This window comes from Callithrix jacchus, chromosome 1, assembly GCF_049354715.1.
Source record: "Callithrix jacchus isolate 240 chromosome 1, calJac240_pri, whole genome shotgun sequence".
NCBI classification, from domain to species: domain Eukaryota; kingdom Metazoa; phylum Chordata; class Mammalia; order Primates; family Cebidae; genus Callithrix; species Callithrix jacchus.
In genome coordinates, this window is record NC_133502.1 from 86,474,694 (window position 1) to 86,491,263 (window position 16,570).

Here is a 16,570-nt window from a genome sequence, read left to right on the forward strand (position 1 = left end):
GTTTAAACAAACTCTTATTTAATCAAGTGCAAATCAGAAAATCTTTGAATCTACCTATGACCTGTAATCTCCTACCTCAAGCTATCCTGACTTTTCAGGCCAAACCAATTTATAACCTCCATGGATTGATTTACAATTTTGCTGTAACTTCTGTTTCCTGAAATTTACCCCTGCCTTAGATCCTTTACTTACAAGCCATCAGGAGGTCAGGCATTAAGCAGGAGTTGCTGATTCTCCTTGCTTGGCACCCTGCAGATAAACACCTCTTTTCTCCTCCTGCAAACCTCGGTGTGGGTGTTTGGCCTGACTGTGCTGGGTGGGCAGACCCAGCTTATGAGCAGTAACATCCCAGACCAGCAGCATTGGCATTGCCTAGCAATTTGCCAGAAATATAAATTCCAGGCCAGGCACGATGGCTCATGCCTGTAACCCCAGGACATTGGGAGGTCGAGGCAGGTGGATTACCTGAGGTCAGGAATTCAAGACCAGCCTGGTCAACATGGTGAAACCCTGTCTCTGCTAAAAATACAAAAATTAGCTGGGTGTGGTGGCAGGCTCCTGTAATCCCAGTTACAAGTGAAGCTGAGGCAGAAGAATCACTTGAAACCAGGAGGCAGAGGTTGCAGTGAGCCGAGATCGCACCACTTCAGCCTGGACAAAAGAGCAAAACTTTGCCTCAAAAAAACAAACAGAAAAGGAACTATAAATTCCAGGACACCACCCTAGACCTACTGAATCAGAAACTGTGGGAGTGGAACACAGCAAAGAAGCCATCCTGGTGATTCTGGCCCAGGAAGGGTCAGATATAAACTGACTTCTGACTTCTGTGCCACACTATATGAAGGCATCTTAGATCTCACTGAGCTTCAACATTTTCTGATGCAGACTTTAAATATGGAAGTTATCTGACTTGAGGTGAGGATTTCCTGCCCAGACACATAAGCCTGCCACAAATCTTCATTGTGTCTAAACACATTACACATCTTCCTCATTAATGTCATGGGAGATGGCACCTGTAGCCAACCTAGAGTAGGTCATGATAAAGGTGCTGATTCTCAGGGAGTTTACTGGGATCATCCATGACAATGCAGATGTGAAAATGGGAAGAAGATGGGAAAAGTAGCTTCAGAGCAATGCAAAAGATGTGGAATCCAGGCAAGATCCAGTCGTTAAAAGGAGTTTTCTATGATGAAAGCTTTATGTTAGAATTCTGTGTCATGCAATAATTTGTTTGTTGTACTTTATCTCATGCACACACCAGTAATGTGCATTATACTTTAATGTAGTCTAAACCAGCTTACAAAAATGTAACTGATCATGTTACCTGACATTTAAAATATAGCCACTTTTCCTCCCTTTCTTGGTCTCTCCCTGTTTTTATTGCAAGTTAGCTCCAACACTGCCATTTGTTTAATATCATGAAGTTGCAAGAAAAGTTCAGAGAGAGAAAAAGGTTCTAACATATACACAAACATATACATATAATGCTTGCATAAATTAACACTTATTATCTTCTATGTGTAAGGCATATCACCAAGTAATCTGGAATATCAAATTATCAGTATCAGCTCTCTCTGTTTCAGTATGTATAAGCTAGGCACTTCACTAGGAATTTCGAATATATTAGCTCTGATCTTTACAACAGTTCCATGGAAAAAAATTAGTTATCTTCTTTCAACAGAGGAGGAAAATTATTTTTCCAGTGTATTTGTTCAGGTTCACAGAGCAGAAGTGGACAGAGCCAGAGCTAGAATTCATTTCTGTCTGAAGATCAAGTATGGACTCTAGCCTGCTCAGCTAAACCCAGACCAGCATCCCCTCACTCAGCAGCAATACTTCTAATCAGGAATCCAATACTTAAAAGTCTGTTTTCCCTTAGTAAACTTTGTACTGATGGGATGTAAAATCTCGAGGAAAAAATTTTCAGGCTGAACATGTTTTCACCATCCCCAGGCTATTGGCAAAATTCAGTCCTTGGAGGCGAAAGTACCTCTCCCACTTATGGGCAAACTTGAGAAAGGGCCTCACCTAGAAACTGCAGGATTCACATTGTGGACGCTGTTTGCTAAAGTGAGCACCATTAAGACCATTTCCTGGCTTCAGCTTTCCTGGGAAAACAGCAGAATAATCTCTTCAGTGGCTCCTGGTAGCTGGCAAGACCACGCGGTGCTCCAAAAGGAAGTTCAGGCAAGCGTGCGCTGTCGGGGTTTGATCCATGGATACAGCCCCAGCAGGTTTTTGGGCACATAGCCCTCCCGTTCTCCAAGGCGCGCCCACCACCACTCAGTTTCGCTTTCGTCCTTGCACCTCAGGATGGTGAGGGCATCCCCTTCATGGAAGGACAGCTCATCACCGTTCTGGGCCTCGTAGTCCCACAGAGCATACATCACACCTTTGTTCATCACACCCAGCTTCTCCTGCACCCCGTATAGAAACTGGGGGCAATGGATGTAGCCTTCCTCCATCTCCTCACACTTGTCTGCAGCAGTTTCAATGTCGCTATGGTTGAGGCAAAAATGGCGGCACCACTCTCCACCAGCTGCTTGCAGAGGTGAACGCTATTACAAGAGGCAGCGCAGTGCAGCGGCGTCCATCCATCACTATCAGCAGCATTCACGTTGACGCCAAAGTCCAGCAGGAACTTCACGATGTGATGGTGGCCGGCGCAGATGGCATTGTACAGCGGCGTCGTTGGGCTTGCTGGGATCTTCCACCTCATAGATGATCCTCTGCACCAGATCAAACTCTCCTTCCAGAGATGCATCTAGGAGCAGTGCCAGGGGGTTAAACCGGACTCAGCCCGTGCCCTGTCTGCTCTGAGTTGGACTTCTTCCAGTTGGTCCGCTTGCTTGTGGAGGTGGCAGGAGGGTGACTGGCGGGGAAAGAGGTGCTAGAGGGACCGGCTCTTCCCTGGAGTCGGGGCCTCAGCCACAGGACTCGGGATCTTCTCTGTGTAGGGGACCGTGGCCACCTTCTTATTGTCCTCCGCCGGCTCGGCAGTTTGGTGGGGGGTTTGGGGACAGATCAGCTCTTCTGGTTCGGGGGAAGGTAACTCATTGTCATTGGCATCTGACGACGGGACGGGCTCCTCATGGAGTGGGGCTGGGCAGGGGTGGACTCTTCCAGGTTTCCATTGGCATTGGTGTTTCCATTGTCCACATCGGCCAAGGTGCCCATGAAGTCCTGGGAGGGGCTGGGATGGTAGAAAAGGGTGCCCTCCATGCCACCAGCCAGGGTGTTAAAGCGCTGGTACAGCAGCTTCTTGATGTTGGGCCCTCCGGGGCCCTCGGGCTCTGTGATGGGGCTTCGCTTCTTCAGGCGCCGGGGCTCGTTGACCAGCTTCCTGCCGAGAGCCTCCAGGTCTGCGTCACTCTGGTAGCGCAGTGGAGAATGCACGATGGGCGTGAGCTTGGTGGGGCTGAGTGGCCGCAGCAGGCTCTCCTCAGTGCCACCATCTGCAGGGCCGGTGGGGCCGTCCTGCTCGGGCTCTTTCTCAGCACTGTCTGAAGGTGGCTGAGGCTGTGCTGTGCTGTGCGGGTGGACAGCGACCCGTGAAGAAACGGCAGCAGCGATGGAGACGTTGAACCCGAAGGTAAAACAGGCTTACCATACGCTGCTTTCACTGACTTATTTAAGGCGCTGTGTGCTGCCGGCTGGTAATTCTTAGGTGGTGTGGCTTGCTGGAGGTACATGGAGTATATGGAACTTGAATTCACTGTCTGGGGACCTTTCCTGGGAGACTGTGGCCTTGACCCTTTATCGGCCAGGAAGGGCCTAATGGCCACTGTCAGTGGGAGTTCAGGCTTGCTGTCCCTAGCTGGAAATGCAGGTGGTCCCGCAGGTGGGTACGTGGGGCTTGGCCGGGCATGGAGGGCTTGACTATTCAGCCCTCCATGCCCCAAAAATAAGATTCGAAGTTGGACTTAGAACAGCTTTTGATGCATGACGATTTGGCTTCCCGAGGAGCTTCAGCTGCTCCAAGGAACTGGAAGTTTAGGGGACCAGTGGGATGTTTCAAGAACCTCCCTTCCCCTCCCTTCCTTTTGAAACAGGTCTCTTTGTTGCCAAGCTGGCGTGTAGTGGCAGATCTGAGCACACTGCAACCTCTGCCTTCCAGGTTCAAGCGATTCTCAAAGCATCAGCCTCCCAAATTACTGGGATTACAGGTGTGAGCCAGCGTGCCCAGCGGAGTTTTATCTTTGAATAAATACTTTAAAAAAAAAAAAAAGAGCGGAAGGCCACACAGAAGATATGTCCTTGAAGGAAAAATCCCAAACCCTTGATTTGTTTGTCATTTGATAGTTTGAGTATCCGAGTCTCAGTGATTATAGGCGTGCACCACCACGCCCATCTAGTTTTTGTACTTTTAGTAGAGATGGGGTTTCAACGTGTTGGCCAAGCTGGCCTCAAACTACTGACCTCAAGTGATCCGCCCACCTTGGCTTTCCAAAGTGCTGGGAGTAAGTCTAAAATTCTGTAAGTCTAAAATTCCCTAGTGGAACCCCGAGGAATTCGTCTTCAAGAGCAAAAATCTACAAAATACAAAACAGAAAACACCTACATGTGACCACAAAAAAGAGAGACAGAGAAGAGGTTTCAAATAGGATTAATCTGGAGACATAATTCTAAATTCATTTAAATTCCTTCTGTTAGATGTTACACTTTAGTTTACTAAATGTTTCATTAGACATTGAACAAGGGAGTACATTTACCACTTTATGTAGAAAAGCTTTATTTCACCTCCGCCTTGCCGAGGATTGCAGAGGATATATTTAAACCTGTCTTTACGCTTGTGATACAAAGCATGGAGAAGGAATGGAAATTGGACAATACAATTGCACTTGAATGCCTGAAGATGCTTTACAGAGTTATTTAACACTTAGAGTTAAAATGTGTCTGTGCTAAAACTCTGCTTTGGTGACTCACTTCTGCCTGAAAGACATATCCCTCCACTGTTCTCAACTCCAGTGACATACCCTGAGGGAGAAGGAGTTAAGAGGGCTGGGTATGGAGCCAGACATGGAGCCAGACTGTCTGGGCTGGACTCCTGGCTCTGCACTTATTAAGATGGAAGATTCTGGCAAGTGACTTCCGTTCTTACCTCAGTTTCCTCATCTGTAATGTGGGATTGACTCAGTCATCTGCTTCAAAGAAGATGGGCAAATGTGGTTCTCTGAAGAGGGAAAGGGGAGATGAGTGAAAATGAACAGAGGAAGCAATAAAAAAAACAAAAAGAAAAAGAAAAAAATCCACCACAAATAAGGCAGAGACCCATTTTAACAGGCATATAACAAGTCAGTTTTATCTTTTTTTTTTTTTTTTTGAGACAGAGTCCCGCTCTATCACCCAGGATGGAGTGTGCAATGGCACAATCTCAGCTCACTGCAAACTACCTCCTGGGCTCAAAGGATTCTCCTGGCTGAGACTTCCGAATAGCTGGGATGTGCACAGGTGTGCACATCATGCCTGGCTAATTTTTTGTGTTTTTAGTAGAGACAGAGTTTCACCATGTTGGCCAGGTTGGTCTTGAACTCCTGACCTCAAGTGATCCGCCTGCATCAGCTCCCAAATTGCTGGGACTGCAGGTGTGAGCCAGCATGCCTGGCGGAGTTTTATCTTTGAATACATTTTTTTTTTTTTAAAGAGCTGAAGGCCACACAGAAGATATGTCTTTGAGGGAAAAATCCCAAACCCTTGATTAACAAACCAACAAAAGGGTCAAACTATCATTTGATGGTTTGAGTAACTGAGTCTCAGTGTACTAATTTTCATAGGTCTATAGGCACAAAGCAAAAGGGTGGTCATAAAGCTGCCTTTCAGCAGACATCTGCGGGCATTGGTGGGTGGGTGCCAGACACTGGCCAGCTCAGAATATGTCCTTGTCACTGTGAAGCTTAATGAGACACATAGTCTGTGACCTGTCTCAAAGCAAAGTGAAAACACAGGCAAAACAGAAGCCACTCTGATATGTCACAGAGTGGGACATCTGTTAAGAGATAATCACATTCAGATTGATTTTTAATATTAATTGAATTGCAGGCTTGCCACAATATGCTGGAATACTAACAAAACATAAAAGCCGAGGCAGCCATAGGGTGTGATGTCAGCAAATGGTGGATGAGATTTTCCAAATCTTGGCACCTACAGAAGCAACAATTTGAACAAATCTTCATATACAAAAATCCTTTCACAAGAGCCGAGGAATCCACAACAGATTACAGCATGTGAGTGTAACGCAGGAATAAGACCCAAGCTCTAGGACCACCACCCCAGCTCAAGGCCAGTCACTGAAAGCCAAGGTCCAGGCTGGCCTCCAGGGCCCAAGGCTCCAGGCCCACCCCAGCACCAGGTTTGCCCCCATGAACTCATATATATACAGTCTGAGTCTGAGAAAAAGGCAGTTTTTCTTCACAGTGAAAACTGCAGCCAAAGCAACATCTTGCACTGGATATAAATGTCTCTTTCTCTAGGGCTTGAACATGCAGAAATGTGTAATATTCATAGAGAATTGTCTCCAGCAATAAGGAGGCATATGTGGGAACAGGATTCTCACTCAATTGTTTACAACAAAGTTACAATCTGGGAAACACACTCTAGTCTGATGCAAGCTCCATCAATGCTAGTATTGGTTACTCATAGAATAACCTAAAATTTAATTTATGTCAGATTTTATAATTATCCCTGAAAATCAGAACTCATAATTACAATGTTGTATATAATTGCAAATGAGAATTTAGAAATCATTTGAAAGGCAAAAGGTGTTTATGAAGGTAAAATCTCAAATTTCAAACAAAACCTTGTGATTTGAGTTAAAAGATCTAATAACAGCATCATAACAGATTCGTATGCAAATTCAGTATAAATGCAACAAGAATTTAGTTGGAAGAGAAGATGCTATGTTTTGAACAACTACGCTGAGTGACTCAAAACACGGCACCTGTAAGGATGAAGATCTCATGCTGGGAATGCACATGATGAATGAATAAAATATTTTCTCAAAGACTTTCTTTTCTTTTTTTTCTTTTTGTTTTGAAATGGAGTTTCGCTCTTGTTGCCCAGGCTGGAGTGCAGTGGCACGATCTCAGCTCACTGCAACCTCCACATTCAGGTTCAATGATTTTACTTTCTCAGCTTCCCAAGTAGCTGGGATTACAGGTGCCCCTGAGGTCAGGAGTTTTTTTGGTCTTTTTTTTTTTTTTTTTGAGACAGAGTCTAGCTCTGTCACTGAGCCTGGAGTGTACTGGTTCAATCTTGGCTCACTGCAACCTCTGCCTCCTGGGTTCAAGTGATTGCCCTGCCTCAGCCTCCTGAGTACTTGAGATTACAGGCATCTGCTACCACACCAGGCTAATTTTTGTATTTTTAGTACAGACAGGGTTTCACCACGTTGGCCAGGCTGGTCTTGAACTCCTGACCTCAGGTGATCCACCCACCTGGGTCTCCCACAGTGCTGGGATTGCAGGCATGAGCCACCATGCCTGGCAAAAACTATAATTTCAGGGATCATTTCTATAGTTCTCTGAGTGTGTAGAGCAAAAATTTTAAAAATATATTTAAAAATATTTTCACAAAATTTGTGTATGAAACTACTAACACAAAATTAATACTCCATTTTACAGGCTATGTGATTTTAAATATTAACGTGTAACTTAATTATTAAATTAAATACTCTAAGCAAAATTCAGCTTCTGGACAAGATGAAATAAAAGGAAATGGGTTTACTTGGCTATCTGAAACAACCAAAAATTAAAAGTAAAGACAGACAAAACAAAGAAAATGATGGTTTCAAAACATTAGACAATGGGCTGAAAAAGATAGGCACCTCTGACAGGTGGGAAGCAAGCAAGATGAGCCTTATAGTTGTTCTAATGGACAACATGGAGTTTCCAGACCATGATGCAGGGAGGGTGTGCCCAGGAAGAAAATCTTCACCCAGAAAAAATCTTAAAAGGGCCCAGGAGAAGCACACACACACACACACACACATCAGCCAGGTATATGAATGACAGCATATTTCTCACTGGGAAGAAAAAAAATGTAAACATCATGATGGTGGAAAAACATCTTTAAAAATTCTCAATTCAGAAGTCTCTACTAAACAAAATTCTCCTTCAAAAAAGAAGACATAAAGACTTTCTTGGAGTATACAAAGCTGAAAGAAGTCATCAGGAGCAGAACCACCCTGTAAAGAACAGCAAAGGAAGTCCTTCAGGAGAAGGACAATGAAATCGAGGGAAATACAAACCTATATGAAGGAAGCAGGAGCATCGGAAGGCATAATTGTTTCAACAAAATAATCACAAAGTAGTGGCATTTATAATGGAGATATAGATAAAATACGGGCAGAAATAGCAAAAGACCCAGAAGTGGTTAAATAGAAGTATACGATTATAGTATACCATACATACTGTAGTATAATATCACTTGAAGATAGACTGTGCTAAGTTAAATACGTATACTCTGAACTAAAACAAACTCTAACACAATAAAATAAGTTATAGCTAATAAGCCAATAATGAGGATAAAACATAATTTAAAATTTTCAATTAATCAAAAAGAATGTAGAAAAGGAGAAGAAGAGGAGCAAAGAATGGATAGGAAAAATAGCAAACAAATAGGAAGATAACAGAGTTAAATCTAACCATATCAATAATCATGTTTAACTCAAATTTTTAAACTCCAGATTAAAGGGCATAAATAGTTGCATCACATGAAAACATAAGAATTGGTAGAGTGCAGTGGCTCACACTTGTAATCCCAGCACTTGAGGAGGCTGAGGCAGGCAGATCACCTGAGGCCAGGAGTTCAAGACCAGCTTGGCCAACATGGCGAAACCCTGTCTCTACTAAAAATAGAAAAAATAAGCTGGGCATGGAGGTGCGTTCCTGTAATCTCAGCTACTCAGGAGGCTGAAGTAGGCAAATCACTTGAACCCAGGAGGCGGAGGTAAGCTGAGATTGCACCACTGCACTCCAGCCTGGGTGACAGAGAGAGACTGTTTCCAAAAAAAAAAAAGTAAAATTCAACTATGCACTACTTAAAAATGCATTACAAAAATAAAGATATAAGTCAATTAAAAGTAAATTCAGGCCAGGCGTGGTGGCTCACACCTGTAATCCTAGCACTTTGGGAGGCCAAGGTGGGCAGGTCACCTGAGGTTGGGAGTTTGAGACCAGCCTGACTAACATGGAGAAACCCTGTCTCTACTAAAAATACAAAACTGGCCAAGTGTGGTGGTGCATGCCTGTAATCTCAGCTACTCAGGAGGCTGAGGCAGGAGAATCTCTTGAACCCAGGAGGTGGATCATACCATTGCACTCCAACCTGGGCAACAAGAGCAAAACTCTGTCTCAAAAAAAAAAAAAAAAAAAAGTAACGTCACAGAAAACGTATACTATGATAATATGGTAAAAGACTGAAATGACTATAATAATATCAGGCAAAGTAAAAATAAGCTGAAATTACTGATACAGTTTGGATATTTGTGCTCTCCAAAATTTCATACTGAATTGTAATCCTAGTGCTGGTGGTAGGGCCTGCTGGGAGGGTTTGGATCATGGGGGTGCATACCTCAGGGCTTGGTGCTGTCTTTGTGATAGTGAGTTCTCACCAGATCTGGTCATTTAAAAATGTGTGACACATCCCTACCCTCTCTCTTGCTTGCTCCTGCTTTTGTCATGTGACATGTAAGCTCCCTCTTTGCCTTTCATCACAAGTAAAAGCTTTCTGAGCCCTCACCAGAAGCCATGTTTCATGTACAGCATGAAGAACTTTGAGCCAATTAAACCTCTTTTCTTTGTAAATTACCCCGTATCAGGTATTTCTTTATTGCAATGTAAGAACAGACTAATACAATGACTATGTTAATACCAAAGTAAATTTCAGGCTGGTGCAGTGGCTACACCTGTAATCCCAGCACCTGGGGAGGCCGAGGCAGGCAGATCACCTGAGGTCAGGAGTTTGAGACCAGCCTGGCCAACATGGTGAAAACCCATCTCTACTAAATGTACAAAAATATTAGCTGGGCATGGTGGTGCATGCCTATTGGGAGGCTGAGGCAGGAGAATCACTTGAACCCAGGAGGCAGAGGTTTCAGTGAGTCAAGATCATGCCACTGCAATCCAACCTGGATGACAAGAGTAAAACTTGTCTCAAAAGAAAAAAAAATAAATAAAGTAAATTTCTGATCAATGAGTATTGCCAGTAGAAAAAAAATTGGCTATTCCATAATGATAAACCATCTTAATTCTAAATGTTTATGCACCTAATTGCAAAGCTTCACATACTGAAAAAACTCAAGGAAAAGATAGACAAATTCACAATCATAGGTAGAGATTTAAATGCCTCTCTCTCAGTAATGATAGAATACAGAAATGGAAAATTAGTAAGGATACAGAAAAATTTATACAATATCACAATACAGAAAAATTTATACAGTATCATCAATCTACTTGATCTAATGACATTTACAGAACATTCCACCCAACAATATAGGAATATACATATTTTTCAAGAACTGATGGGGCATTTATCAAGATATATCATATTCTGGGACATCAAGTCTCAATAAATTAGGAAGGACTAAAATCCTTCTAAATCTATTCTCTGACTAGAGTGAAATTAAATTAAAAATTATAACTGAAAGCTCATTCACAGTTTTCCAGGTATCAGAGAAAAAATGACATATTCCTTTTAAAAAATGAGTGAAATTATAAGTGGGAGCTAAACATTGAGTGCACATGGACACAAAGAAAGGAACAATAGACCCTGGGGTCTATTTGAGGATGGAGGGTGGGAAGAGGGTGAGGACTGAAAAATTACTTATCAGATATTATACTGATTACCTGGGTGACAAAATTATCTGTACACCAAGCTCCCATGGCATGCAGTTTACCAGTGTAATAAACCTGCCATGTACCCTTTAAGTTAAAATAAATATTGTAAAGAAAAAAAGTTTAAAATAAAAAATACTGAGAAGTATTTTGAACGAAATAAAATTAAAAACACAACAAATTTAAGGAAGGCAGCTAAAAAAAAAATGACATGGGGAAGGGTGATGTGTGGCAGTGAAAAACTATACTAGAAAAGGAGAACAGTTGCAAATCAATAATTTCTATTTCCACCTTAAGAAACTAGAAAGAGAAAAGCAACTAAACACCAAGAAAGTAAAAGTAAGAAAATAATAAAGTTCTGACCAAACATAAATTGAACAGAAAGCAGAGAAATAGAGAAAAATAAATAAAACCAAAAGCTGATTCATTGAGAAGGTCAAGAAAATTAATATATCTTTAGCAAGACTGGCAAGGAAAAAAGAAACTAATTGCCAATATCTGATAAGAAGTGGTATTAGTATGGAATCTAAAGATGCTGAAAGAATAATAAAGGAATATTGTAAAAAATTGATGCCAAAAAATTCAAGGACTTAGGTCAAATGGACAAGTTTCCAAGAGTCAAAAACTACCAAAGCTCTGTCATGAAGAAATTGAAAACTTGGGTAGCACTCTATCTATTAAAGAAAGATTTGCAGCTAAAAACTTTCCCCCAAGTTAAGCTCCAACTCCAGGTTACTTTACTAATAAATTCTATCAAGCCCTTAATGAAGGAATAATACCAGTTATACACAGACTTTTTTTTTCAAATTGCTTTCTCACTTGACAAAGTAAATATCAGATGATATATTTAATCAATTTGTCTTCATTAGACATCTTTATTATTTATATATATATATATTTTATCGCATTTTAGGTTCTAGAATACATGTGAAGAACATGCAGGATTGTTGCATAGGTACATACATTGCAATGCGGTTTGCTGCCTCCATCCCATCACCTATATCTGGCATTTTTCCCCGTGTTATTCCTCCCCAACTCCCTACCCCCTACTGTGCCTCCCCTAGGCCCCCGCAACAGACCTCAGTGTGTGATGCTCCCCTCCCTGTGTCCATGTGTTCCCATTGTTCAACACTCGCCTATGAGTGAGAACATGCGGTGTTTGATTTTCTGTTCTTGTGTCAGTTTGCTGAGATTGATGGTTTCCAGGTTCATCCATGTCCCTACAAAGGACATGAACTCATGGTGTTTTATGGCTGCATAGTATTCCATGGTGTACTATTCCATGTGGTATATGTGCCACATTTTCCCTGTCCAGTCTATCATTGATGGGCATTTGGGTTGGTTCCAAGTCTTTGCTATTGTAAACAGTGCTGCAATGAACATTCGTGTGCATGTGTCCTTATAACAGAATGATGTATAATCTTTTGGATATATACCCAGTAATGGGATTGCTGGGTCAAACGGAATTTCTATTTCTAGATCCGTGAGGAATTGCCACACTGTTTTCCACAGTAGTTGAACTAATTTACACTCCCACCAACAGTGTAAAAGTCTTCCTATTTCTCCACATCTTCTCCAGCATCTGTTGTCTCCAGATTTATTAATGATCGCCATTCTAACTGGTGCACACATAGCCTCTTTCAGAAAACTGAAGAGGAGGGAATCCTTCCTAATCCATTCTATAATGCCAGCATAATTACTCCAATACCAAAACATGTAAAATACATTATCAAAATCTTTCTTACTGTTGTAGCCCTCATAAAAGCAGATGTCAAAATTCTTAGCAAAAGTTTAGCAAATGCAATCTACAATATACAAAATAGATAATATATCATGTCTAAATGGAAATTCAAGATTGTTTTAACATTGGAAAATGAATTAAAGAAATTATCTTACTACTGAACAAAAAAATCTTATCATGTCAATAGATATAAAAATACATTTGAATAAGTTCAACATCCATTTCTGATTAAAAAGGAAAAGTAAAATTTTCTCAGGAGAGCAGAAATGAAAGGGACTTTGCTCAATCTGATAAAGCACCTATGAAAAACTTACATCTGAGCCTCCTACAATCAGGAATGAGACAAGGAGGCCCACTGTCAGCATTTCTATTCAACATTGTACTGAAGCTGTAGCCAGTGCATCCAGGCAAGAAAAACAAGTTAAAGCCACTTGTGCTGGAAAGGAAGAAAACATCTTTTACTCACTGACAACATGGTTGTCTAAGTAGAAAATATGATTGAATCTACACAACTGTAGAGGCAAGAGCAAAGTGGTTGATCTTTGATGTGCCTGATAATTGCAGCCAGTGAAAACTCCTGGTACAGATTGATGGAGTTCAAAATAGGTAGGTGATGTTTTTTTCACTCTCACACCCTCAATAGTTTATTCCAAGCCACTGGTTTCAAATGTTTGATTGTAATGGAATGCATATCTATCAGGTATTCATCAGGCCAGGCTGGGCTCACCCATCCTGTTGCTATCCTCTGCTCACACTAGTCTCATTACATCATTCTCCGGTTATTTACCCAGATCCCTTATGGCCTCTGTCACATAGGCAGCCTGATGCTTAGTCTCAAATTAATCACCGTGCTATAAAAGATTAATTATCCTTGCCATATAATCTATCATTTTCATGTTAAATTCTCTCATTTAGTCTATGTCTACTGTATTTTGTTTCTGACCAAAGAGAAAACACGATTGTAAAGAGTTGAGAACCTGAAAGATTGCCATAATGATAAAAACAAAAACATTGCTGGCAATATTCAATAATTCTTCACAGAAGGCAAGAGGTTTGGCATTGTGCATGGAACATTTGTCTGAGGTGATCACATGGAGGGCCCTGCCTCAGTTTACCTCCCTCATTGACCTGCTTGTTGACTAAATTGTCACAACCTGATTTGCATTCCTTTGAAGCTGCCTCCTTAATCGAAGCCACTAATCTGCAGAAAAATCAAAACACACATTTAGTATCACACACAAGCTAATGTTGTCTTATACACTATCTTATTGGGAATTGGAAATTCCATAAAGATGGAGAGGAATTAAATTGAAGGCAAGTAAGCAAGATACTAGCATGCAGTCAGACTCCTGGCAGAAATTATGCATGGTCTGCCTTATTCTCACCCTTGGGCCACTGCCTGCCTGTCTGCGGGCCTCAGTCATGCCCAGCTCCTGTGGCTTCCTAGAAAGTGTGGCCTTGGCCAGTTGCTACCATCACTATCCCTTCAATGGGTCCTGGATCCCAGCATTTGCCTGGTAGTCCTGGGCCCACCTGCTGATGGTCAGGGTAAAGGGGGTAGGGGGAAGGGGTTATTCTGCTTCCTTTACATGGAAGTGTGGGTGTTTTTGAGGGGCTGGACAGCAATGAGCATGGTTCCTTGACTCTGGGGGCATGGGGTGTCTGGCCACTTCCACATTGTTGCCACTCACTCCTGGTGATACACCAGGCAACAGAGGCTCCACTCCTGAGGCATGTCCCCTGGCTGCCCCAGCATTGGACCTTCCCCAAACCATGGATGAGCTCCAGTTCCTTCAGCATGAGCCAGGCTCACTCTTTCACCCTACAGCCAGCCTAGGCTGTGCTGGCTTCTGGGCTGCCCCAGGGCATCGGCTGGGAAGTGGGGTGTATGTATGTGAGGCGCCAGTGTTGGTCCATTCTTGCTGGGAAGCCTTATTTTCCCAGCTTTTCCCTTGTGCCACCCTCAGCCCTTTCTCTCACATGACTTCCCTTCCAGGTCGCACCACTTTGCTGCTTGACCTTGAGTGTTAGCAACGCTTCCCCACTCTAGGACTCAGTTTACCTTTTGTAGGTCTAGAGGGGCAGAATAGGTGTTTTCTTCCTAGCTTGACTCCAGATCAACAGCTTGCCCTCCCCTGATAGCGCTAGAGAGATCTGTGAATCACTGCCCACTCTCACTCCTGCACCCCAGGCCTTCCCAGGTCACCTGCTCTTAGGTTCCCCCACACCCCTACATGCCAGTCTCTCCCAGCAGCCTTCCTGTAGATTCCTTCTCCCTTCTCCCCCGTCTCTTTACTGTAGATGCTTTGGAGCCCATCAGCCCAAGGACCAGGACTCCACTGCCCTGCACGCCTCCTACTCCAGGATGTCCTTAACCTTTGGCAGATGCTCTGGTTCTAAAACTTGGACCAACACCAGGTACCCCAGGCAGGGCCCTAGTTATGCTCTCCTGCCCTGGAGGCCACGTTCAGTGGCTGGCTGAGCCTGATGGGAACTTGTACAGTCAGGAAATCTCTCCACAGCTCCAGGCCCAGGTAAGTGTTTCCCAATACTCTGGCCCAGGGGATTGGTCCTTTGACGCCAGAAGCACATCTCAGCTTCAAGGAAACCTGAAAAACATGCAAGACTCTACTGCCATCAGAATTCACTTTATTTTTATTTTTTATTATTATTATTATTTTTTCTTTAACTCCATAAAATAATTATTTTTTTTTGAGATGGAGTCTCCCTCTGTCACCCAGGCTGAAGTGCAGTGGCATGATCTTGGCTCAGTGCAACCTCCACCTCCCAGGTTCAAGTGATTCTCTTGCCTTAGTCTCCCCAAGTAGGTAGGACTACACGTGTGCGCCACCACACCCAGCTAATGAGTCTCGCCTGGAAGGACGGACTGATGAGATCAGCTTCCTCAGGCAGCTCTATGAGGAGGAGATCCGGGAGCTGCAGTCCCAGATCTCCGACACGTCTGTGGTGCTGTCCATGGACAACAGCCGCTCCCTGGACATGGACAGCATCATCGCTGAGGTCAAGGCGCAGTACGAGGAGATCGCCAACCGCAGCCGGGCTGAGGTGGAGAGCGTATACCAGACCAAGTATGAGGAGCTGCAGATACTGGCTGGGAAGCACGGGGATGACCTGCGGCGAAGGAACACTGAGATCTCCGAGATGAACCGGAACATCGGCCAGCTCCAGGCTGAGATCCAGGGCCTCAAAGGCCAGTGGTCTTCCCTGGAGGCTGCTATTACAGATGCTGAGCAGCGTGGGGGCCGGGCACTCGAGGCTGCTCGTACCAAGCAGCAGGAACTGGAGACCTCCCTGCAGCGGGCCAAGCAGGACATGGCACAGCAGCTGCCTGAGTACCAGGAACTGATGAACGTCAAACTGGCCCTGGACATCGAGATTGCCACCTACCGCAAGCTACTGGAAGGCAAGGAGAGCTGGCTGGAGTCCGGGATGCAGAACATGAGTATCCATACAAAGACCACCAGTGGCTATGCAGGTGGTCTGAACTCTGCCTATGGGGGCCTCACAGGCCCCCGCCTCAGCCGCACCAGCTCCACCAAGGCTGTGGTTGTGAAGAAGATTGAGACCCGCGATGGGAGGCTAGTGTCCAAGTCCTCTGACATCCTGCCCAAGTGAACAGCTGCAACAGCCCCTCCCAGCCTGCCCCTCCTGAGGCTGCCCCAGAACCCAGGATGGAGGCCGCTGTGCAGGGGAGCACAGGGAACTGGAGACCCACGCTACCCTCAGCCCTAGCCCTCAGTCCACCCTCAGGGAGTTTACTGCCTGGGGACCCCCCTTGCCCATGCCTCCCCAGCAGCAAAACAATTCAATTGCTTTTTTTTTTTTTTTGATCCAAAATAAAACCTCAGCTAGCTTGGGGGAAAAGAAATATATTTATGATTTTTATTTTTTTTTTTGAGACAGAGTCTCGCTCTGTTGCCAGGCTGGAATGCAGTGGTGTGATCTTGGCTCACTGCAACTTCCACCTCCTGAGTTC

General features: G+C 43.8%; 1 pseudogene; it reads right to left on the reverse strand.

Annotated features, from left to right (window-relative positions):
* Positions 1-2,227: 2,227 nt before the first annotated feature.
* On the reverse strand, positions 2,228-3,824 carry LOC100896308 (apoptosis-stimulating of p53 protein 1-like; annotated as a pseudogene).
* Positions 3,825-16,570: the final 12,746 nt, after the last annotated feature.